Source organism: Sapajus apella, unplaced genomic scaffold (genome assembly GCF_009761245.1).
Source record: "Sapajus apella isolate SASKATOON/1434 unplaced genomic scaffold, GSC_monkey_1.0 scaffold37, whole genome shotgun sequence".
Taxonomy (NCBI): Eukaryota; Metazoa; Chordata; class Mammalia; order Primates; family Cebidae; genus Sapajus; species Sapajus apella.
The window spans coordinates 17153340-17178660 of record NW_022436977.1 but is presented as its reverse complement, the minus strand read 5'-3'; positions in this window follow the sequence as shown (position 1 = coordinate 17178660).

Here is a 25321-nt window from a genome sequence, read left to right as displayed (position 1 = left end):
CGTGATAACTTTTTTAAGGTGAACGTTTAATGGTTTGTTTTTTTGTTTCACCTGAATCAACACATAACATGACAGAAGAAAAGGAAAACAGTAGTTGCTGTGGCCTGGAGATGTGGGTCAGAGAGACTCTTACTTTTTGGTATATCCGATTAATATCTTTTGCATTGTGTATTGTGTCATAATTATCTTTTAACCAAAATGTGAATGAGTTCTCTTTAAGTTCGTGTATGCCCTTAGTAGACACATCGCACTGGGGTCCCAGAGAATACTGCACACCTACCCCAAGAGTAGGCAAGGTTAAAATCCTCATGAATTCCAGTGAATTTGGACCAGGGTATTTTTTAGAGATTTAAATGTGAAGGCTATCTTAAACATGTTCTCTCCTTCTAAGTACTGGAGGTGGAGTCTAGAATTGGCTGTAAACTTGTAAATAACAGTAACACAGGATATTGGTTCAATATCACTCCTGAATTTATCAAAATACACATCTGAGAAGCAAAGGCATATTTAGGAATGCAAGCTCATGTTTCTTGATTGGTGAATAAATATTGCAGTCTTATAGCTCAACACGCACGTCCAATAGTCTTGTAATAGTGGAGTTTCTTGACTTATTTATTTTTCAGAAAATAAACCAGCAAAATACAACTTGCTGCAGATTTGTTTCATTGACTCTCTTCAGTCAACTCCAGGCAAGTTATGAGAACGTTACTGTTTTTTAGGCTATCAATAGTTTTTCCATAAGAAAACTATTTTAATTCATTACTGATGCTTTTTTTAATACCACTGTCTAGCCACCGTCATATTGATGGCAGAGAATAAAAGAGAAAATATCTGGGAAAATGTAAGATATGAATTCCGTAAGCATAGCCATTGCTTTTGTTAGCATCTGGTTCATTATCTTCTGATATAAGTAAACTAAGGAAAATCTCCATTACCCACCAGAACATCAAGAAACTAACAGGAATTCCCTATACACAAATTCCCTATACATATTTTCATGCTCTTTTTCTCCTGAAATCAGTCAGTCTGGCATAAGAATTAAGCTTTGGGGCTCCGGAATCTGACTTCAATGCTACACTAATTACTAGATAATAACCTCAGTCAATTTTCTTAACTTTTCTGCCTGTTTCCTCATCCGTAAAAGAGGGCTCACAGTGTACCTCTCTTATAGGGTAGTTATGTGGAATAAATAAGATAATGCATTATAAAGATCTTGGCAGTAAATGAGCATCCAATAAATATCAGCTATTGTTTTTAGATAAGTAATATAGCAGCCTGACTCATTGCTCGTCTATCTTTGGCCTTCTCTATTCCACCATTGCCTCACGGATGATCAGTGCATGGAAGGCAAGTTTCTGTTGATCACCATGTCCCCCATATTTCACTGCCTCATTCTGCCTTGTAGCTTCCCCACATCTGGTGTTGTCTTTGTCTGTGCTGCTAAAACAAAATACCAGCGACTAGGTAATTTTCAAAACAGACATTTATTTCTTATGGTCTGGAAGGTGGGAAGTCCAAAATCAAGGCGCCAACAGTTTTGATGTCTGGTGAGGGCTGTTCTTTGCTCCCAAAGTGGTGTCTTCTTGCTGCTTCTTCACATGGCCAAAGGTGGCCCAGCTAGTTCCCTGAAGCCCTTTTACAAGGCAGTAATCTCATGGAGGGTGTGGAGCCCTCAAGACTTAACACCTCCTGAAGACCCACCTCTTATTATTATCACATTGGGTTTCAGCTTCCAACTTATGAATTTTGGAGGGACACAAACATTCAAACCATAGCAGGTATCCAGCAACAGCAGAACAACCTGGAGACATTACCTCTTTTTCTACATCCTCTTCTGCCCTGCTTTTAAACACAGGCAGAATAGTGTGGACCAGTGCACTTTGACTTCAAGGGACAAAGGAGGTCTCAAACCTCTCATTGTCCCCAATCATTCCTGACCTCTGGGAAATGCCTAGACTTACATCATTGGCTCAGTTAAATTTCAGTTTAAAGGAATGAAAAGGAGAAATAAAATGAAAGGAAAACTCTCCAAAAAAGAAATGGAACACAGTTTTACTTTGTTCTGAACTACCTCTAACTTGGGCTTAAGATATGATGGAAAAATATGGCAGATTGTGTTGCCTGTGGGATATCTTAAGAATCAACTTCAGAGGCTTTAGTTTCAATACTTCATCAAAAATAGACATCTGAATTACCCCTTCTCCTTCTGCCTACCCATTATTTAAAACTATTCTACAAGTATTCTAACTGGGAATCAACACTTCAAGTGCCCATAATCCCTTGTAATTTGAGTCTAGCCCTTGTTAATTCCTGCCTTATTTGAAGGTTATTCGTGTGTTATAGTTGTTGTTGACCATGTTGCAGCTTTCACACTGGGCCAGCAGAAACCTGAGGTCAGGTCTCCTGCCTTTATTTCTCATCCTCGATTTGGAATCCACATTCATTTTCATGTTGTGTCATCCTTGTGGCTCCAGCCTGCATTAATCGCCCCGTTTGCTGCATGAGCAACAACTACTACAGACCCATACTTGTAGTGACTGAGACACAGTGACATTATGTTACAACCTCAGAAACCATGACATAAACCAAGAAATAATCAATGGCATACGTTTTCATAGTGCAACTAGAAATGGATTTTCTACTTCTGAGTATAGGGAAACCGTTATAGCTGGAGCTACTACAGAGGGGAGGGATGATGCTTAATAATGTGATATAGGAAATCTCACTATACTACAGAAGTTGATGATCTATTCTTAGCTTCCTACAGAAGTTGATGACCTGTTCTTAGCTTCAACCTGGATCTGACTTTTCCCACGTAAATGGGTAACAAACCCCATCAATAATCACAGCCTTTAACATTTCAGCTTCTGGCCCTCAAATGACTAATCCTCCCATATGAAAGGCTGCTCTCCAATCAATCTGTTGTTAGAGCCACAAAACTCAGGGATCTACGTGACCATAGGCAGCATGATGGAGGAATACTGAAGAGAAACCAGGTCTTCTAAAGCATGTAACTGATAGACTCAGGTCCACTGACATCAGAGCTAGAAAAATTGTTTTCTTTTTATCAACTTAAATCTGCCTCACCTCTCATGTTATTTGGGTCTGGGAACACATGGCCTCTCGACTTTATTTCAGCCTTTTCTCCAATATCCAGAAGATTTACAAAGAACCTAGAGAATAGGAGCAGGTCCTCATTTCTAGAATGGCTTCTTCTGGCATCTTCAAGGCTTGGCATATCAAGGTTTAATGTGATTCCTTGAAGTCAAACTACCCCAAAGCAGAAAGCCTAACCCCCCTTGCCCAGGTGCTCGGCAGCCTTTGCCCCTAGAGGTGCCCTTCCAGAGCACTGCTGGGGAGCAGGGCATGGGCCAGCCTTCAGGCCCTAATGAGTGTCTTGGAATCCCCTGGTCTCCCCTGTTCTCCAGGGTGCTCCCTTTACCACTCTTCCTGCCCAACACCACCTCTCTGTTTTGCTCAATACTTTATAAAGCACTGGTGGACTTTGGCCCTCAGGCAGCTTTTCCTCTCTGCCCTGCAAAAATTTCCGGAAAAAATAAACAAATTTGTTTCCCATCTGCAACAAGGAAGAAGGAGGGAAAACAGAGAAATACACCAATTAATATCTCGATCTTTTTTTCTTCCATAAACAAAGACTCTGTAATAAAAAATATAGCAGGATACAGATATCCCAGGGCAGATCAGACCTCTTCAGATAAAGAGCAATGTGAGACATGCAGTCAAGAAACCAGTTTGGACCAGAACTAGTTTGATAAAAGGTGATCTCTAAGTTCTTAGTGAGGAGGTGAAAAGAGAAAAGGGCTGGATCTGCTGCGCATCTTTCCTTTCCAGCTTGAAGTTTATAAATCAGAGCAGTGAATGGCGTTTCCATCCCTTCTCCATGAAACAGTTACCATCTTCATAACATCCAAGTGACAGAACTCTTCCTAAACATGTTAGAAACAGACACAAGGTTTGGGTGACACCCACTCGAACATCAGAGTCAAAATAGCAGGCACAACCAGAGGAGCAACTCCTGCTGAGAGGACTGGCTTAACCCCAGATTATTTCCATCTGTGTGTGCAGAATGTGAAAATCACACAGCCTTTGAAAGGGAATCCAGGTGTCTGGGTGAAACTTTTGCACAGCATAGATGATTTGAAAAGTAGCAGATGCTTTTATCCAATTTATTACACTACTCAGTTACTAAGGAAATGGAAATTCTGGAAGTTGGCCAGTCATGTTTAATCTAAAGATGTATGCTTTCCAAAAAGTAGTAGAGATAAGCTGAGCTTATCTTTCCCATCACAGAAACAACATACACAAGGAAGAAGTTTTCCAACCATAATATATGGTTCCAAAACTTAATCTCTTTCTCCCCCCTAGTTATTGGCCTTAAATGAAACAATAGAAGAATTGTAAATAGGTGTGGTGAAGAGGCAGCCAGCCAGTCTGCATGCACATGGAGAAATGATACATAACTTTATTTCGCACAAGTAATCTAGTAAAACATGTTTATTATTAAACAAAAAAAGACCCTAGAAATTATACAGATAAGCCAATAGTAGAAATTAAGAATTGCCTACTATCACCTGGTAATGACCACTGTTAATATCTTGGTATATATTTGTCCAAAGTTTTTTCATGCAGACACATAAATAACATATATACATATATATATGTATATATATAATTTTTATAAGAATAGGGTCATTGTACATAACATTTTCTAACCTTTCTAATTTAGAAATATATTTCCATATAAACAAATAAACTTCTATTCAATCATTTTAATATCTATATTAAATGTCTACATTTCTATCTATAGAAAATGTAGACCAGCTCCAGTTTTTTATGTTATTAACAACGCTACAATGAATGAATGTGCTCTAGATGTATTTCTGGCCATTCCTTCAGGACAAATTATTTCCAAAGGAATTTGAGGTCAAAGCTGTTCAGATTTCATAGGTTGTTTTGATGTGAATTTGCAAATCTCCCTTCAGAAGAGCTGTTCCAACTTTGACTCCCACCTGCGCGGTGCTAGCGTCCACGGCATTCATCTTAATACTGTGCCATGATCTCTCACTGGCAGACCCAACTGTTTATTACTGTATTAATTGGAGGCCCCTCCACTTCTATCATTCTGAACACAAGCACACCTTTGAAACAAAATATTTGTGTTGATAAGCAATATATACTTTTTCAACCAAAACAAAAATCCTCAGGAGATTCTCATTTGGCAACAACTCCTAAACCACATTGCTTTTTAAAATCTAGTTTGATCAAGTCAGCATCTGAGTCTCAGGTTTTTTGTTAGCTAGATGTTCTCTAAGGTCCCGTCTGTTAAAAAAATCTATGGCTCTGTGTCACAGACCTCATCTAGGCCAGCCTCCTCTCCAGCCATCCCTGCTCCATTTCCCTTTAGGACATCTTCATGCTGCTGTGGTGTTTTCTGAATTAGCTAGGCCATTCCTGAATTCTGAGTCTTTGGACACACTGTCCCCACTATCTTAGACTGTGAGCCTTATTTCCTTCCACTTCTATCAACTCTTCTTATTTTTGAAGGTCCATCCCAACAGCAACTTCTCTGTAACACCTTTGAGAATTCTCCATTATTCACTCTGTTTTTCCCACACACCCCGTTCTCGTTTCTTTTGAAATGCTTATAACACTGAATGCAATGAACTTGTTTGTGTCCACGTCTCCCTTGAGACCATGTGTTCTCTGTGTCTCCTGCGTTAAGAATTACATGATGCATATTAAAGATGCTTCATAAGTACTTGATAAATGTCCAAACGAGCAAGTGAATGAACAAGTGACTCCATGTGTGATCTCTCCAAAAGTTCAGAGATTTACTCAAGTCTACATCAACTTGAAGACTGTCATTTTTTACATCTAAGGGCCAGAGTTTCTTCTGAGGCTTATCCCAGATCCAGGCTCCACTCAATAGTATGCTCTTCTCTCCTTTTTATGAACAAACACATACTACCAGTTCTCATCCCTGGACTGGGAAGCAGTGATTAAACCCAGTTCATATACACAGTGTCATGGGACCTGGTACTGTCTACCATCCATATTTTGGATATCCATGGAGAGAGGGGAAGGTTACAGAAATTCTAGTCAAACAAAGGTGGGCTGGAAAATGTAAAGGAGACAGAGTCTTTCCACTCCTTTCTAGGAACAACAACTTATGGGAAGAGATGAGATGAAAGGGACAAGTGTGTTTCTGCTTCTGTTAACCTTATCACATAGGACTCAGGCTGAGGGCACTATGTGAATTACCCTTAAGCAATGTGAGTATTTAGAAGCTCTTAACACTGCACAACACAGTTCCAAAAGACACTCTCCTCCCACTATTTTCACCCAGCAAAACAGCCTCAGCTGTTTTTCACACCTGATCTAATCAAAGACATGTTTATCTATTTGCTGTGAAATCGCAACCCAGCCACACTGCAGTGGCCATAGCAAGATCCCCACTGAACGTTCGTGGGCAGCAAGCCCTGACCTTGGTAGCTGAAATTCCAGGCGTTGGGATCATGCATTCAGATCTGCCGTCTGGGCTTGCCATGAATTAGCCCAGAACACTGAGGCCACGAAGTACAGTAGCTGAAAGTGAAGATTCTGAAGTTTGACATCCCTGAGCTTGAATTATAGCTCTGCCATTTTCTGTTTGTGTAACTCTTGGCAAGTTACTTAGCCTTTTCAAGTTCATGTTACCTCTTTTATAAGATTTCTCACTCTCTCTTACTCTGTACAAGTCTCTTCTCAAATGTTACCTCCTCAGAGAGGCCACTTCCAGACCACCCTGTCTAAAATGGTGCTTCCTGTCACTATCCATCATCTCCTGTCTCACTTAACATTCCTCTGGGTATTTATTACTTCCAATATTCTGTAAGATTGTTAGTTTATTGTCCTCCATTAGTAGGAAAGCATCAAGAAAGCAGGATCTTTGTCTCACTCATTCTAAAAGTGTGGCCAGCATATATTAACAATTCAATATTTCTTGAACGAACGAATGAATGAATGAATGGGAACAGTTATTGCATCTATCATTGGATTACTATGAAGATTAAATAAATAATGCACAAAAACATGTTTAGCACATTTCTTAGTATAATAGAAGCCCACAATGTCAGATAGCAAGTAGCTCTAACAATACTAATACATTCCATTACCAGAATCATTTTTTAAAAATCTAATTGTGAAAATATGACTTCATCCATTATCAGAGCTATTTTTTAAAATTCTAATAGTGAAAATATGACTTCATGTGGTCTTATTTTTTGTAGTCCTTAATGAATAACCTAGCTTCTCCCAAGAAGGAATTTGAGGCAGCTTGTGAAAATACATAAAGTGACCTGTACTAACATAACTTATACCATTCTAGAAGATTTTCACAGTTGTTGATAAAATTTTAATGCATTTTATTTACTTATTCATACATCTCAAGGCAAACACAATTAACAATCTCTTTCTTCTCATATACAACACTAAATGAGTCTAGTGATCAAAGCTTGAAGAAAGAAGCATACAGTTGTCCTGACCAACTTACAAGCAATCATGTGGTCTCCACTCTACTGGTGGGAGGGCCATTGCTGAGCTGTGCCCATGTATCTTTCTCTGTCCTTGCAGGCTTTGCATTTGTATTTTCTGAAAACAACTCTTGTAAAACATAGTAGGTGCTCTCAACCAGGGTTCTGGAATAAATGTTCCTATCAAGATAGTATGTAATGAGCTTATTCAGGGTATTTAATAATTCTCAAATATTGTATATGGTAGAGCTTACAGCTGTAATATGTTTCCTCTGCTTTTTGCTTTTATTTCCTTTACACATTGTGGATTTTGTGTCCAGTATTCCTGTGTGGTTAGTCCTATGGAGTTTCATTTGTCTTCCCATTTCCATTCATTATTTCCATCTGCAGTGGCTTCTGTCCACATTTGTCATCTTGATCCCTGTTTTTTGCTCCATTTGCATATTTAGAAGTTTGCCCAAGTCTTTAACTCATAATTTGGTTATTATTACATTTCTTTTTTTTAATTTTTTCCCCCATTTATTTATTTTATTGCATTTTAGGTTTTGGGGTACATGTGAAGAACATGCAAAATTGTTGCATAGGTACACACGTGGCAGTGTGATTTGCTGCCTTCCTCCCCATCTCCTACATCTGGCATTTCTCCCCTTGCTATCTCTCCCCAGCTCCCCACCCCCTACCGTCCCTCCCCTATTTCCCCCCAACTGACCCCAGTGTGTAGTGCTCCCCTCCCTGTGTCCATGTGTTCTCATTGTTCAACACCCGCCTATGAGTGAGAACATGTGGTGTTTGATCTTCTGCTCTTCTGTCAGTTTGCTGAGAATGATGGTTTCCAGGTTCATCCATGTCCCTACAAAGGACCCAAACTCATCGTTTTTGATGGCTGCATAATATTCCGTGGTGTATATGTGCCACATTTTCCCTATCCAGTCTATCATCGATGGGCATTTGGGTTGGTTCCAGGTCTTTGCTATTGTAAACAGTGCTGCAATGAACAATCGTGTGCACATGTCCTTACAGTAGAACGATTTGTAATCCTTTGGATATATACCCAGTAATGGGATTGCTGGGTCAAATGGAATTTCTATTTCTAGGTCCTTGAGGAATCGCCACACTGTCTTCCACAATGGTTGAACTAATTTACACTCCCACCAACAGTGCCAAAGTGCTCCTATTTCTCCACAGCCTCTCCAGCATCTGTTGTCTCCAGATTTTTTAATGATTGCCATTCTAACTGGCGTGAGATGGTATCTCAATGTTGTTTTGATTTGCATTTCTCTGATGACCGGTGATGATGAGCATTTTTTCATATGTTTGTTGGCCTCACGTATATCTTCTTTTGTAAAGTGTCTGTTCATATCCTTTGCCCACTTTTGAATGGGCTTGTTAGTTTTTTTCTTGTAAATCTGTTTTAGTTCTTTGTAAATTCTGGATATCAGCCCTTTGTCAGATGGGTAAACTTCAAAAATTTTTTCCCATTCTGTTGGTTGCCGATTCACTCTAATGATTGTTTCTTTTGCTGTGCAGAAGCTGTGGAGTTTGATTACATCCCATTTGTCTATTTTGGCTTTTGTTATCAATGCTTTTGGTGTTTTTGTCATGAAGTCCTTGCCTACACCTATGTCCTGAATGGTTTTGCCTAGATTTTCTTCTAGGGTTTTTATGGTGTTAGGTCTTATGTTTAAGTCTTTAATCCATCTGGAATTAATTTTAGTGTAAGGTGTCAGGAAGGGGTCCAGTTTCAGCTTTCTGCACATGGCTAGCCAGCTTTCCCAACACCATTTATTGAACAGGGAATCCTTTCCCCATTGCTTGTTTTTGTCTGGTTTGTCAAAGATCAGATGGTTGTAGATATGTTGTGTTGCCTCCGAGACCTCTTTTCTGTTCCATTGGTCTATATCTCTGTTTTGGTACCAGTACCATGCTGTTTTGATTACTGTAGCCTTATAGTATAGTTTGAAGTCCGGTAGTGTGATGCCCCCCACTTTGTTCTTTTTGCTTAGAATTGACTTGACTATGCGGGCTCTGTTTTGGTTCCATATGAAGTTTAAGGTGGTTTTTTCCAGTTCTGCGAAGAAGGTCATTGGTAGCTTGATGGGGATAGCATTGAATCTGTAAATTACTTTGGGCAGTATGGCCATTTTCACGATATTGATTCTTCCTAACCATGAACATGGAATGTTTCTCCATCTGTTTGTGTCCTCTCTTATTTCGTTGAGCAGTGGCTTGTAGTTCTCCTTGAAGAGGTCCTTTACATTCCTTGTTAGTTGTATTCCTAGGTATTTTATTCTCTTTGTGGCAATTGTGAATGGAAGTTTGTTCTTGATTTGGCTCTCTTTAAGTCTGTTATTGGTGTATAGGAATGCATGTGATTTTTGCACATTGATTTTGTATCCTGAGACTTTGCTGAACTTGCTTATCAGCTTTAGGATGTTTGGGGTTGAGACGATGGGGTCTTCTAGATATACAATCATGTCGTCTGCAAATAGAGACAGTTTGACTTCCTCCTTTCCTATTTGAATGCCCTTTATTTCTTTTTCTTGCCTGATTGCTCTGGCTAGAACTTCTAATACTATATTTAATAGCAGTGGTGAGAGAGGGCATCCTTGTGTGGTGCCACATTTCAAGGGGAATGCTTCCAGTTTTTGCCCATTCAGTATGATATTGGCTGTTGGTTTGTCATAAATAGCTTTTATTATTTTGAGATACATTCCATCGATACCTAGCTTATTGAGGGTTTTTAGCATAAAGGGCTGTTGAATTTTGTCAAAGGCCTTCTCTGCATCAATTGAGATAATCATGTGGTTTCTGCCTTTGGTTCTGTTTATGTGGTGAATTACGTTTATAGACTTGCGTATGTTGAACCAGCCTTGCATCCCCGGGATAAAGCCTACTTGATCATGGTGGATAAGCTTTTTGATGTGCTGTTGCAATCGGCTTGTCAGTATTTTATTGAAGATTTTTGCATCTATGTTCATCATGGATATTGGCCTGAAGTTTTCTTTTCTTGTTGAGTCTCTGCTGGGTTTTGGAATCAGCATGATGTTGGTGTCATAAAATGATTTGGGAAGAATTCCCTCTTTTTGTATTGTTTGGAATAGTTTCAGAAGGAATGGTACTATCTCCTCTCTGTATGTCTGGTAGGATTCAGCTGTGAACCCATCTGGACTGGGGCTTTTTTTGGGTGGTAAGCTCTTAAATGATGCCTCAACTTCAGACCTTGTTATGGGTCTGTTCAGGGTTTCGGCTTCTTCCTGGTTTAGGCTTGGGAGTAGGCAAGTGTCCAGGAATTTATCCATTTCTTCCAGGTTTATTAGTTTGTGTGCATAGAGTTGTTTGTAATAATCTCTGATGCTGGTTTGAATTTCTGTGGAATCTGTGGTGATATCCCCTTTATCGTTTTTTATTGCATCAATTTGGTTATTCTCTCTTTTCTTTTTTATTAATCTGGCTAGTGGTCTGTCTATTTTGTTGATCTTTTCAAAAAACCAGCTCCTGGATTTATTGATTTTTTGAAGGGTTTTTTGTGTCTCTATCTCCTTCAGTTCTGCTCTGATCTTAGCTATTTCTTGTCTTCTGCTAGACTTTGAGTTTTTTTGATCTTGCTCCTCTAGCTCTTTCAGTTTTGACAATAGGGTGTCAATTTTTGATCTCTCCTTGCTTCTCATGTGGGCACTTATTGCTAGGTATTTTCCTCTAGAGACTGCTTTAAATGTGTCCCAGAGATTCTGGTATGTTGTGTGAACTTCATTCTCGTTGGTTTCAAAGAACATCTTTATTTCTGTCTTCATTTCATTGTTTATCCAGTCAACATTCAAGAGCCAGTTGTTCAGTTTCCATGAAGCTGTGCGGTTCTGAGTTAGTTTTTGAATTCTGAGTTCTAACTTGATTGCACTGTGGTCTGAGAGACTGTTTGTTACGATTTCCGTTCTTTTGCATTTGCTGAGGAGTGATTTACTCCCAATTATGTGGTCAATTTTAGAGTAGGTGTGATGTGGTGCTGAGAAGAATGTATATTCTGTGGATTTGGGGTGGAGAGTTCTGTAAATGTCTATTAGGTTTGCTTGGTCCAGGTCTGAGTTCAAGTCCTGGATATCCTTGCTAATTTTCTGTCTGGTTGATCTGTCTAATGTTGACAATGGGGTGTTAAAGTCTCCCACTATTATTGTGTGGGAGTCTAAGTCTCTTTGTAAGTCATTAAGAACTTGCCTTATGTATCTGAGTGCTCCTGTATTGGGTGCGTATATATTTAGGATCATTAGCTCTTCTTGTTGCATTGATCCTTTTACCATTATGTAATGTCCCTCTTTGTCTCTTATGATCTTTGTTGCTTTAAAGTCTAATTTATCAGAGATGAGAATTGCAACTCCTGCTTTTTTTTCTCTCCATTTGCTTGGTAAATCTTCCTCCATCCCTTTATTTTGAGCCTTTGTGTATCCTTGCATGTGAGATGGGTTTCCTGGATACAGCACACCGATGGGTTTTGTCTTTTTATCCAATTTGCCAGTCTGTGTCTTTTGATTGGAGCATTTAGTCCATTTACATTTAGGGTTAATATTGTTATGTGTGAATTTGATACTGCCATTTTGGTGCTAGCTGGCTGTTTTGCCCTTTAGTTGAGCTGGTACTTGTTGTTCCTTTATATGTGTAGAGCCTCTTTCAGGAGCTCTCGTAGAGCTGGCCTGGTGGTGATGAAATCTCTGAGTAGTTGCATGTTCCCAAAGGATTTTATTTTTCCTTCACTTATGAAGCTTAGTTTGGTTAGATAGGAGATTCTGGGTTGAAAGTTCTTTTCTTTAAGGATGTTGAATATTGGCCCCCACTCTCTTCTGGCTTGTAAGGTTTCTGCTGAGAGATCTGCTGTGAGTCTGATGGGCTTCCCTTTATGGGTAACCCAACCTTTCTCTCTGGCTGCCCTTAGTATTTTCTCCTTCATTTCAACCCTGGTGAATCTGATGATTATGTGCCTTGGGGTTGCTTTTCTTGACGAATATCTTTGTGGTGTTCTCTGTATTTCCTGGACTTGAATGTTTGCCTGCCTTGCTAGGTTGGGGAAGTTTTCCTGGATAATATCCTGAAGAGTATTTTCCAGCTTGGATTCATTCTCTTCGTCACATTCAGGTACACCTATCAAACATAGATTAGGTCTTTTCATATAGTCCCACATTTCTTGGAGACTTTGTTCATTCCTTTTTACCCTTTTTTCTCCAGTCTTGCCTTCCCGTTTTATTTCATTGAGTTGATCTTTGACCCCTATATCCTTTCTTCTGCTTGGTCAATTCGGCTGTTGATACTTGTGCATGCTTCACGAAGTTCTCGTGTTGCGTTTTTCAGCTCCATCAATTCACTTATATTCCTTTCTATTTTGTCCATTCTCGTTAGCATTTTGTCAAATCTTTTTTCAAGGTTCTTAGTTTATTTGCATTTGGTTAGAACATGTTCTTTAAGTTCACAGAAGTTTCTTACTACCCACCTTCTGAAGTCTGATTCTGTCATTTCATCACACTCGTTCTCCCTCCAACCTTGTTCCCTTGCTGGTGAGGAGTTGTGATCCCTTGTAGGAGGAGAGGTGTTCTGGTTTTGGGTGTTTTCATCCTTTTTGCACTGGTTTCTTCCCATCTTTGAGGATTTATCCACCTGTCGACTTTGTAGTTGCTGGCTTTCAGATTGGGTCTCAAATCTTTCAGATTGATGTTCTGTTTGTTGATGATGAGGTTATTTCTGTTTCTTGGTTTTCCTTCTGACAGTCTGGCCCCTCTGCTGTAGGTCTGCTGAGGTTCACTTCAGGCCCTGCTTGCCTGGGGTTCACCTGCAGCAGCTGCTGAACAGTAAGGGTTGTTACCAGTTTTCTTCTTCTGCTATCTTTGTCCCAGAAGGATACCCGCCTAGTGTCAATCTGATCTCTCTCTTATGAGGTGTCTCTTTGGATATATAGGGGTCAGGGAGCTGCTTGAGGAGACGGTCTCTTCTTTATAGGAGCTCAAATGGTGAGCTGTGAGCTCTGTTGTTGTTCATTCAGAGCTGCTGGGCAGGTACGTTTAGGTCTGCTGCAGCAGAACTCATAAACCGCTTTTCGTTCCCAGGTGCTCTGTCCCAGGGATTTAGGGCTTTATTTATGAGTTTCCGTTATGCTGCCGCCTTCTTTTTTTTGTCCTTCAGACCTGCCCTGCCCAGCAAGGAGGCAGCCTAGTCACTGTCGGCCTGTAGAGGCTTTGCTGAGCTACTGTGGGCTCCGCCCCGCTGCCAAGTGAACTTCCCTGCAGTCCTGTTTATATGGGTGTAGTTAGAACTGCTTTGGCGATGGTGGCCCGCCTCTGTTGAGGCGGAGTCTCTCTGCTGTGGTGGGATGCCTTGGCAACGGCGGGCTGCCTCAGCAATGGCGGGTTGCCTTGGCAACGGAGGGCTGCCTCAGCATTGGCCGACTACCTCCGTCCTGACCTGACGGGCTGCCTCGGTAATGGTAGATGCCCCTCCCCCACAGAGCTGGACCATCCTGGGTTCAGCTGCACTTGCTGTGAAAGTCTCAATCCAGAGTTTCTGATTGCTGTTTTTTTGTGGGGGTGGGACCAGCCGAGCCTGATCGCCTGGCTCCCTGCCTCAGAGCCTTTTTTAAGTTTGTGTTCCAGTCGCCTGTTGAAGAGGCGCCAGGGTCTGTTTGTTTTCCCCTGCGGCCACTCACTGACCTGGCTTAAACAGCAGCACTGAGTAGCACACTGAGGTTTGTGGCGCTTTTTTTTTTTTTTTTTTTTTTGCCCTGGAATCTACTGTCCTGGTTCTCTGCTCAGTCCCCTTTTTAAACAGACGAATGGGCAACTTCCCATGGCTCCAATCGCCAGCCAAAAGGGCACCCGGACCGATATATTTTGTACGGAGAACCGTTGCTCCGGGGCGCCGACAAAGCAGCCGCGTGGGGCAAAGCAGAGGCGCCAGCCGTCACAGCCACGCTGGCCGAAACAGCCGCGATGGCGACCGTGGAGCTCTGGGAATTTCCTAGTCTGTGGGCAATTTCCTAGTCTGTGGGCAATAAAAATGCGGCGTCCACTCACCCTCTGTGCTTTCACTGAGAGTTGCAATCCTGAGCTCTTCCTAAACGGCCATCTTGCTATTTTTACATTTCTTAAATTATTTGGCTATGCAAATACATGTTCAAAAAAATATATGGAGTTTCTTGGTTAAATTTATAAAGGCTTAGGTAGGTGCCTTTAATTAATAAATGGTCAGAAATACTTAACTTCTTGTAAGCAATTTTGTGTCTCATATTTAGTCTAAAATATGTTTAACATTATATACCATAGAAATTCTAAACTTGCTGAAAAAGATTACCTTAATAAATTCTCAGAAAAATATATGACTTATAAATGGTCATAATCTGAGTCTTTACTATTATGATTTATAAAACAATAAGCTTGCATTTTTACGTGATCACCAGAAGCTTGCATTTTTACGTGACCACCAGAAGCTTGCACTAGAAGCTTGTGACAGCTGACATTGTCAAGAGAAAATCTCACCCAGCTGAACTTCAGAGAAACATACTTTAGCATTAAATTTTGGAGAAAGATTCTAGAATAAAAAAGGAAACATGAGAAGAAATTACCAAGGTGAGGAAGTCAGGATAATCTGATAAAGCAAAGGGTAGAATTATTCCTAAGAAGTAGATACCCTGTTTTTCTGCATATTTGCTAAGGTTGAGCTGGGGCCGTAAATCTGGCTCTTATGGACAAAGCAAAGAGGAAAACATATTTACTTATGAGAGTTACAAAAAAACATCAGTTCAGTGAGGAGAGTCACAGGTCTCTCTAGCAATAAAACCCTAGAAAAATTTCCCTTGTAGGTCCTAATGAAGGGAATATTGTGTAAGGGAAAAACTACTTCCTCAGCAACCTCCTATATTAAATACCAAGGAGATTTAAACAGGAGAGCTTCTTACAGCATCCACAGCAGCAGCAAATGTCATTTACTCACAAGGCAGCTCACAAACAGTGGTCCATATGGAGTCAAGGCAACGAAGTCCCAGAGTGCGGTTCTCAATTCAGGAATAACTTGTAAAATTTTTAAAAGAATGGAGCTACTTGTTCATTCAGTAAATATTTACCGAGTATTTGTGTGGGTCAGGTACTGTGCTGGGCATTAGGGAGGGAGCAGTGACAAGACAAATGTAGTTTCTTCCTGCAGAGAATAACAGGTTTATTGGAAAGATGAGCCAACAACTACAAAATGTGCACGAGAAGACCTCTAAACTCCGGGCTTGCGGATCCTTGAATGTTTCATGCCCAGTTGCTTTTCCCTTTATTTCATTTTAGCCACTCTGTTCTTGCTGTCACAAACTACCTTGTTGCTACTGCAATCAGCACCACCTCTGGAATCTGTTTCAGAAAACCCCATCTCTGACCCATACCTCCTCTGCTAATTCCAGCTCCCTGACATAGACAGCCTCCCCAGTATCCCCAAACCATCAACAACTTGCTCATTATCTAGCCGCCAGCCCGTTTTTATTTTCCTTCTTACTCATTTAGATCACAGGGCTTATCATCCCAATCACCTCCTTGAAAATGTCCTCTCCTCTTTGACTCCTCTCTCTTCTGTCACAATTGCCTGGAATAAAACCAAGCCTGGCTGACTCCAGTTTATCCACACCTGCATTTGAAAAACTTAATACTACTGGGGTGGGGAACACAAACACGATCTTGCTGGCCAGGCGCACTTTAAGCCCACAATAAAACCCGAACAAAACACTCCACACTCCCTTTACGTTTCCTTAGTTAATTAGCCTCTCCAGCCTCAAAATGATTATCTTACATCTTCTGTAGTCTCTCTCCTCAAACCTCCTGCAACTATAAATTAATCATTTTTAAATGCTTTTTATGATTTAAAAAAGAGAAACCATCAGATAAGAATGTATGCATCTTCCTCCCCACCAAATCTGTAAGTCTCCTTTATCTGTATCTCTCTTCCTCCCCGTTTCTGTAGGGAAAACAGAGTTCATCCAACAAATGCCACCTCCCCTCGAGGTTCTGTAACTCTGAGCCCTGGCACCTCAAGGATTTCCTCTCTGCTACATTTTGAATCTCTTTATTGTTATGGGTCATTCCAATCAATGCATAAACGTGCTGTAAGATTTAATATGGTAAAAACAAACACAAACAAAAAAACAGCTTCCTCACTCAATGTCCCCCCGCCAGTTGCTATTCAATTTTTCTTTCACATACAGTTAAAAAAAAATTTGTTTTAATCTTTGCTTCTAAGAGTTTAGTTCTATTTTACATCTACCCATAGGACTCCATTGAAACTTTTCGGAAAGACACCCATGATCTCTGTGCTGGCAAATGTAAGAGACTGTTTCATATTTCATCTTAACCCCTAACTGCTCCCTCCTTTAAAGCCGCCCACCCTCTCCTCTGGCAATGCCACATTCCTCTGGTTTTCCACCTACCTCAGTGACCCTGTTTCTGAAATTCATTTGCCAGCCCCTCCTCTCCTGCCTGGCTGCACCTCTGATCTCTGGACCCCTGTATTCAAGTATCCACTTGACACACAGGGGTTGGAAGGACAGTGGGCTGTAGGGTGTCAGGAAAGATGACAAGAGACAAGTCAGGAGGCTGTTACAGAACTCTGAGCAACAGATAATGGTGGTGATCGGTATAGAGATGAGTGAGTTAATTCAAGAGAAGTTCAGGAAGCAGAGTTATCAAGACTCAGTGATTGATGGAAACTGTGAGGAAAGGGAGAAGTAGGTGTCAAGGATGACAGCCTGGGCGGCGTCATTCACTGAGGCTGGAAATGGGGAAGAAAGATGGGCCACCATATATACAACCTTTAGAAATGTTCCAGAAACCTGGTTTCTCCCAACTGAGCTTTTAGGAGGTTTTATTCCTCTGTAAACAAAACAAAAAACCTAGTATGTAGATACTGCCCATCAAGATTCACACATTCTGACCATCCTTGTCTTCCAACAATACAAGGACTATGTTTAAATAAACATAGTCCACAGAGTGCTCAGCACTCTGTCTCCAGTGCTAGCACTGTATCTGGTATACAGCAGGTGCTCTATGAATAGTTACTCAGTAACTGAAAACCTAGTTAGCAACCCCTTATGAACATTAGGGCCTGCTCCAGAATGTGTGCCTCTTACTTAACTTCTCTGTGCCTCTCCTTCCTCGTATATGAAAGTATTAGTGGCAACCTTCTCCTAAAGTTATTGTGGGAATTAAATATCATAATAAATGTAAATGCTTAGAGCAGTGCATGCTCAAAAGAGCTGTTTTGATTAATAATATATATTTTTAGGCAACTTCTACTCTGCCATGTAGAAAGGCTAAATGACTTTTTTTTTAACAGAAAACTGTGGGTCTTCAGGAGAGTCAGACTTGAGACTTGGCTGAAACTTCTAGGCTCTGCTTCAGATTCTGGTCTCTATGAAGTTCAGTGTCTGAGAGGCACTTACCATCATGGCAGCCTCCGTTCATATTTCTCTTGGTGACCCATCCTCCGCAGAGGAAGCTAAGTCTGCTAAAGGAGTGGGTGCTGTGGAACATTCAATGTTTCAGTTAAACCACATTCTTTCAGAAGGAATTCCAAGATGCCTACTCATTCTCCAGCAGCCACACCTGCCAATGACATGAGTGTGAGTCCACATGCAGGACAATTTGAAGGCTGTGCAGTCATGCTCAAAAGGTAAGCCTAGAAGGCACAGAAAAAGAGCCTGCCCTTGAAATGAAACCTCTTGTTCCCTTTGTATCCAGGAGGAAAATCTTATTTAAAAAGATCCTCCAGAGACACAAAAATAAGCACATGCGTTAAAAAGAGGGCAGAAAGCCCAGGACACAAGAGAGAGACAAAGAGGGGCCGAGATAAAACAATTATAGCTAGGAAACAGCCAATCCCACCACCATAGTTGCTGCCTCATCCCTTCCGCACCTACCAGCTCCCCAGACTACCCGGAATAACAGGGTCTGCTGAGGGAGAATGAGAGGCGTCCAGCCCAGTGTGCAGCACACTGCCGCACAGCTGAGGGACAGTGCTCTGCCATCAGTAAGAACCAGCATTTGCCTGGTGCTCTGGAGTTTACAAAACTTATAGATATAATGGAGATAATGTTTTCAAAATGCCTTCCAACCTTTTTTTTTTTTTTTTTTCCATTTCCATTTGCCCTGTGGCTGTGCACGCGTTGAATCAATGGCATTCATTGCTTCAAGTAAAGGCCAAATGCAGCCTAGAACAAAGGAGTCATTCCCCAACTTCAAGTATCAAATGCGATTTTTTTCTTCTATCCATAGAGGACATCAGTTTTGAAAACCAAGTTTTGTTGAAGGGAAAAAAAAAGAAAAAAGCATTTTCTAAAATCTAAAACTCACTGTTTACATATCAAGGGTAAAGTTTGGAAGTCTGAGCCTAGAATTCTACCAAGCTACCAGGCAGGTTTAGCCTATCAGGGAGATGAAGTCACCAAAGGTAGAGTTCTTCAGAGGCTGTCACTGTTGGGAGTGCACGATATTTATTGGGGCTCAGCAACTGTGAGAGGGAGTAGGATGGGGAAGTGGGAGAAGTCAGACTTCAAAGTTAAGTGCAACAAAGCCTCGGCTAAACCAGAGGGCAGCTCCGAAAAGAGTCTTAGCCACTTGAGTTGTGTGTCACGCTGAAATGGCTGGGCTTTGATGTCCCTGCCTTACTTGGACGTGGGCTGCCCTGTGAACCGCTTGCCCTCAGGTGAGGTGACTCCCTGCTGCTGAGGCAGTGCATGAAGGGGCTGGGAGCTGGCACTTGCAACTGCTGGGGGTGACATTCCTTCCTCAAGGGGGATCTGGGAGGCCCATGCATGTAGACCACAGTGACCTAACAGTTTGAGAAAGAACTGGAAAACAAGGGAGAGAAAGGCAAAAGGGATTTTTGTGTATCCTCATGTTCTAGAAAAACGTAACATAGTTCTAATTCCTTGGGCATATCTAAAACAGTAGCCCAGCAGGCCAGAACACAAGAGCCCTTTTCACAAAGGCTTCTGCAGGCCACAAACTCAACAGACAGACTTACTAGGAATGACCATATCCCCAGTCCCAAGAACAGTCTTGGACCACGTGGGCATGATGTACTAAGCTACTCAGGTTACAATGGACAGTCTTTCTGGTCGATTCTCCTCCTTGTCCTCTAGCTCCACACCAGCCACCCCGTCCCCTGCAACAACAACGACTGTAGCAACAGAGATATGACAGCCTCCCTCTCTGATTGCTATGGAAGGACTGCAGAGCACATTGAGTAATTTGCATAGCGTATCCCAGGCTAGAGATTATCATAAAGCATTCATTGGCTTTTTCTCTTCAGGACCAGAATCTTGTATGTTCAGTTCTTTGGATTTTGAGTTCCAACTCTGTAGGAGAACTTCTAAGCCCAGCAAATTTTGAAGCATCCCTGATGAATTCCTTCATCCCGATTATTTATAGTAAAGGTGGCATTAATCTCCCCACATAGGGATGGCAGCCTTCACATAGCATTCTAAAGAAAAATGATGGTACTAACTCAGACCCTGAAGGGTTTATTATATTAAAGTGAAGGAAATAAATCTCCGCACTCTATTGTGTTTGAGTCAGGGCCCCTCTACTTCTTGTTCTCAATGGCCAGCCTCTCAGATCCCCCTGATGAAACAGAGCTAGAGGAGAAAATGACAAAGCCAAACGATAGGCAGGTCTTCTTCCAGATCACTCTTTAAACCATCACTTACTGAAACATTCGGGAAAGGCTTTCGTTGGAACTCTGAAAACAAAGGCAGAGTAAGGCTAGCACAAATGAACTAGCACCAACAAATATCAAAGGGCAGAGGTTAAATATCCAATTCTATTCTGTGCAAATATAGTGAATTAAAATCTCTTATCTGTTATTTTTTTCCTCAGCTGATGGCCTGCCCAATGCATTCAGTCTCATTGAGAGTTAAGGACTCTGACAAGTTCTACTAACATAAAATGTGCTCTCATACATTTATAGTACAGAGGGAAAGGGGGTTTATAGTTATGTATTTTATCACACAGCCTAAAAAGCATGTGGTATTATCCACATTGACTGTTTCAGAAAGAATGGGGAAGAATAATTTAACCCAGATTTGGTAAACTGTAAAATGATTTCCACTCTAAAATATTGTTTATTTTAAATAACATTTGGTCTGCAAAACTTGACTACTGCCAAATAATTTAAACTCTCCCTTAGTATTTAGAGGACTAGAATATGCCTTCCAGTGAAGGGGAAAAAAGGTATAACTTTGAGAAGACAGTGAAGGCCTCCTAGGAATTGAAAATGTTTTAGACAATTTTCACAGCATTGGAGTCATAAAGCAGTAAAATTAGACCAATCTGAACTGGGTTGAAAATGAGGAATGTTCACTCATGCTCTAAACCACTGCTCAACCCTAGTTTTGATGCCCAACCCCAGTCTGGAAAAGGACAAGGGTCTGGGGAAGTTGGCAGGTACCTTGTGAATATGTGAACCACTGAGTGAAATGCCACTCAACACTCAGTCATGGCTGTGGCTCCAGTTAGAAATTCATGTGATGGTTAGAGACAAAAAAAAAAAATGAGACTCGGTAGATAATCTGAAACTCCTAGTCAAGCTGATGCCCACACTGGCCTCCTGCTCCAGGATCCTGAGGGGAAGCCGCCCATGGGACTGCAGCAACCGAGGCAATGAAGGCTCCACATAACAGTGCATTCACATTCAAAATTCACTCTGCTCCACGTTGCTCTTAGCAATCACTCACCTTGTTAAAGGTTACCCACGAGATTTGACTCTGCATGTTTACATTGCAAAGGTAACTGCAAAATACATACATTTTTTCTGCATGTAGATTATATATATGCCAGTTAAAAAATTAACAAGCTGGAGTCAGAGCATGGGATAGCCCAAGCCATCTGCTTCCTTTCCATGCCTCTGTCTTTATAGTGATCAGGGAAGCCTCTGGAAGCCTTCATATTCAGGGATGGGGGGGGCGGTGCAGATACTAAAGTGCAGGGGTGGTCAACTTTGTGAACTCCTCATTCAGTGGGAGAGATTAAGAATGCCTTTTCAAATGACAGATTTCACAAGGCTCCTAACACTACATTGGCCTGTATTCCCTTATCTATTTCAAGAGATGGCTTATGTATGTATGTATGTATGTTGGTATGTATGTAGGTATGTATGTGAAGGGAAATTGGGAAAGCCCAACCTGTGTGGAAGCATCAGCAGGTGGAGCTGAAGAGCTAATGGAGTCGCTGAGTAAAGGAACATCTCAGACAAGTGCTGCAGGAACCGGGCAGATGGCATTTTGGATTAGATAGAAAGGCAAAATTACAAAAAAAAAAACCCATGGAGTCCTAATAAGATAGGCAAGCAACGAGGAAGGGACCCCAGGTCGGGGTGGAAAAAGTGTTCTGAGAAACTGTTAATCACAGACAACCTGTAGACATTCTGTTTCCAAACACCTCACTCACATGTAAGCCCCAGCAGCAGGACCTTATCTTTACACCTTATCTGCATGCAGCCTCTCCAATATGACCCCATAAAACTTCCCTCCAGACCCTGCCTCTTCGCAGCCCCTTCTCTGCTGTGCTGCCTGTCACACCCTTGCAATGTATCTTTGTACTTTATCAAATCTGCCTTTCTTTACCTATAACTGTCTTGGTAAATTCTTTTACTCTCCACAACGCCGGCCCCAGCCAGTCATACCCTCAACAAGCCCTGTGTGTTATTGCAGGGTCCTGTGGATGTTATCAAATAAAATTCAAGGTGGAATACCGTATCTACTTTATACATTCATACAGTAATGTTTATGAGATACCCACCATGTGCCTGGTACTGTGTTGTACACTGGAAGTGCTGTAGGAAATTAGGTAGACATGGTTTCGTGCTCTCATGAAACAGATTCTGAGGAGTTGGCTCAGCATAGTAGTTAAGGATATTCATGCAGTTGGACATTAGACCTTTGTCTACATCCTGGCTCTGTCACTTAGGAGCTGTGGATCCTCAGATCTTGGGTAACTGACTCAATCAATCATCTATAAAGCAGGGCTTAGCAATATTCACCCCAGCAGTTCTCCACCCTCCTAAAATCACATAGGAATTTTTTTAATACCTACTCCTGAGCCACCCTTACAGATTTTGATTCAGTTGGCCTGGGTAGGTGCCAAGTCATCAGTAATTTTAAAAGCCACGAGGCACATCTATTGAGCAGCCAGAGATAACTACTCCTCTATTCTTTAGGGTCTGTGGGAGAACTGCACTAAATAGTGTACCTGAATACCTTGTGCTTAGTAAATATGTAAATGATAGCGTTGATTCTCAAACATAACAGCTGCCATCTAACTAATCAGAGGAATCAGAGGTCCAAGTATATGGGAGAAGACTGTTAATCTGAAGCTGGTCCATGAGCAAATAAGAGCTGAAGATAATTCTAATGGTTTTTCCCTAAGGGGAAAAACTGACTGCCAGTCTATAACTTGATCACAGCTCAATAACCACCTCTGCACTGATTTTAATGGGTAAACTTACTTCACTATTTCAAGAGATAGCTTATTTATTTATTTAAATTCCCATTTTTAGTACAAACCATTCAGTGCTAATATTGTTTCATACTAGCAAATGCTAATGAGGAGTAGAATTAAGAACATATCTTAGGCCAGGCGTAGTGGCTCTCGCCCATAATCCCAGCACTTTGGGAGGCAGAGGTGGGCAGATCGCCTGAAGTCAAGAGTTCAAGACCAGCCTGCCTAACATGGTGAAAACCCCATTTATACTAAAAATACAAAAATTTAGCTGGACATGGTGGAGGGTGCCTATAATCTCAGCTACTCAGGAGGCTGAGTCAGGCGAATTGCTTGAACCCAGGAGGTGGAGGTTACTGTGAGCTGAGATCACACCATTGCACTCCAGCTTGGGAAACAAGAGCAAAACTCCATCTCACAAAAACAAAACAAAACAAAAAACATGACCTACTAAAATAAATCTTAAAAAAAAAAAAAACATGAAGGAAATCATACAGAACATAAAGTAAAACCTAAAACAGAATTAGGAAAAAAAACTCAGCAAAGCACTCAGGAAAGAATTAGATATAAAGGGAAAAAAGCCATCTCATGTTCAAGCTAGAAGGAACACAGAGCAATGAACACAACAGATAATGTCTTCAGAGAAATAGGAAAAAGCATGAAAAATGTTTAAATCAAAAAAGAAATTGAAAAGAGAGGTAAAGAGGATTTGTAACCAAGTTACAATATCGAAGATACTCAAAGAATATCCAACATAGAAATAGTGGAAGTCTCTGGAACAAGAAATCTAGAGAAAGAGGGAAGTACAAATACTAAGAACTATAATTCAAGAAAACACTCCTGAAGTAAAGGGATTTGAAACTACATAGTGAAAGAGCATACTACAGACCTAAGAATGTTGACCTATAATGACCCACACTATGATATATTCTAATGAAATTGCTGAACTTTAAGAGAAAAAAATCCTTTGGGTATCTAGAAAAAAGAACAAGTGGCTTGTGAAAGAATAAGAATTAGATAATTATTGGCTTGTCAATAACAATGTTTTATAGTAGATGTAAACAGAGTAACATATTTAAGACATGCAAAGGAAAAAAATGCAATCCAATGGTTTTACATCCAGCAGAGCTGACTTTCAAGTATAGAGATCATTGACAAATTGTTACCAACATGAAAGAACTCAAGCAATATTCTTCCCAAGATCCTTTTCAGCAATCTATTAGAAAATAAGTTGCAGGTATCAAAATACCTAGAGAAACAACAGCCTAAGGACTAGTGGCAAGTACCTACAAGTAAACATGTCGGTACTTGTAGAACCAAGACAAAATGTGGGTTAAAGGGAGATACAGCAGATTTAATGACTATATGCTGCAGCAGTGTAGAGAGACTATAGCTCTTAATAGAATAGAGGGAGCATGGAAGAGCATATGCACAAATGTTTAATTCTTCTCAGTATTTACCTCAGGGGTGGTAGTATCAATATTGTTATTTCACACTGGTATGTAGGTAATATGGTACCAGTAAAATCATAAAATAGAAAATTTTGGATATCCCTATTTTGTCCTCTCCTGTGTTCTCGGGAGCCATAACCTATGGTGTTAAAGACAGGGGATACAGAGTTAGTATAGAAAAAGTCCAGATTAAAATAAAAAGCCGTCATCATGAATTTGAATGCTAAGTGTCAGTATTAACTCATGATATATTTTATTAAGAGGTGGGAGTGTGTGTGTGTGTGTGTGTGTGTGTGTGTCAGAGAAAGTGAGAGATTGAGATTTAGAAACGATGACCAACCCAGTTGCAATGAGCATCTCTAGCAACCCAAATTCTTACATCACAGTCTTGAAATACATTCCACTTTAAAAAAATAAAGATTTTGGAGAGAATGGGTGATTTCATATGTAAGATGAGTGAGCCTGGAACATCTTTTATACCAGGCAGTGAGGAAGCTATCAAAGATGGTTAAGATCATGTCAGAGATGCTGAGAAGGGGCTCTCGCTGGCTAAGGGTGAGACAATTTGAGCTTCAACACTGATAATAACTGCAATTGATTGGGATGCATCAAATATATTTAATTATATTCATAATAATTTAATCTGATTTGTTATTTATGGAGAAAAAATAGGGAACCAATATCTTGCTTTGAAAATCTAAAATAAAAGGAAAGAATCAGAAACTGGGTACCCATGGGTATTCAAAGAGTAGATGATAGAAATCATCTCTTTGTAAAATATTCCAACTAATAAATGAAGAATAAATTAGAGTTAGAATGCCACCTGTGATGGTTAATACTG